This window comes from Gobio gobio (genome assembly GCF_949357685.1).
Source record: "Gobio gobio genome assembly, contig: scaffold_223, whole genome shotgun sequence".
In the NCBI taxonomy this organism is placed as follows: domain Eukaryota; kingdom Metazoa; phylum Chordata; class Actinopteri; order Cypriniformes; family Gobionidae; genus Gobio; species Gobio gobio.
Window position 1 is genome coordinate 27,999 of NW_027645724.1, and position 1,295 is coordinate 29,293.

The 1,295-nt window shown below is 35.2% G+C and overlaps 1 gene segment (V, D, J or C); it reads right to left on the reverse strand.

Annotated features, from left to right (window-relative positions):
* Positions 1-210: 210 nt before the first annotated feature.
* LOC307122378 (immunoglobulin kappa variable 4-1-like) lies at positions 211-705 on the reverse strand. The segment is given in 2 exons: positions 669-705; positions 211-575 (listed from the first exon to the last, which is right to left on the reverse strand).
* Positions 706-1,295: the final 590 nt, after the last annotated feature.

Genomic DNA, 1,295 nt, shown 5'->3' on the forward strand with positions numbered 1-1,295 from the left:
TTGTCTGGCATGTGTAAAAGGAACTGCAAGAAATGCAATGATTATAGTTTAAGTCAGATCTGGGTCGGAAGAGTAATTAGATTAAACATGGAATACATAAAAAGAGTACATCTGTGTGTATCGCATTGCTAACCCCTGTTTTTGTTCTCATTTTAGCACCTGTAGGTCTCAGGTGCATCAGTTATCTGAAGGGAGGTTTTTTATTTTTATTCACTGTGTGAACACCCAGCTGCCACTGATCTTATGGACACTCTGACAGTAATAATCTCCTGCATCTTCAAGCTGGGCATCACTGATGGTCAGAGTGAAATCAAGACCATTTCCTCCAGAGTGAAAACTGCCTCCACCGCTCATTCTAGACGGAGCACTTGAGGGCTTCATTGTTGTGAAATATATAAGGAGTTTAGGGGGTTCCTCTGGCTTCTGAATGTACCAGGAGATGTAGTAATCTTTGGATACTGAACCCTCAGGATACCTGTAAACTACAGTGTTGACCTTACAATCAAGAGAGACAGTTTGGCCAAGCTGAACTGATTTAAACTCAGGTTGAGTCACAAAGACCTGCCCCAAAGAGCCTGTGAGAGAAAGAAAACATTAATTAATGCATGAGAAACAAAAAAATATATATTTTGAGCTTCAGCTTCAAATATATATTTCAGTTTGATTACCTTGGATGCAGTAAATTGCCCAGATGAAGAAAATCATATTGACTTCTGTAGAGTGGACAGATCTTGTGTGTTAAAATCGTTGACAGGACTATAAACACTCCCAGAGCACTGAGGCATGAGACGCCAATGCAAAATAACATTACAGTGGAAAAACCCTTCCTGAGCTAAAATATCTTCTCTCTCACGTTACGGGCATTGTGCATATTTTAATTATGAGTTAAACATCATAATTTAATTAAAACTTGTAGTGCTCTCAAAATATTCTGGAAGTTTTTGCGATGTGAATTATTGTGGAGGATTATCAGTGGAAGAATCAAGTGTTGAAAGTAAGTGAAAAATAAAATAAGTAGATGAATAAACACTAATGAAATGTGGATCTATAGGTAACATTTAGAGATTATTATTGATGTTTTTGATGCTGCTTTAAGTGAAACAGGACTGTAAATTAGACTGTAAATGCCATATATAAATATAAAAACTGTGTAAAATGTAAAATATCAAGTGAACTAAATGTTTTAGGCAATCAAAATATAACTTTATTTGAAAGTGATTGTTTTACATGCATAATTCTTAATTGGTAGTCCAGTTGTTTTCTAGTACAAATAATAATAATATTTCTTAAGAAGT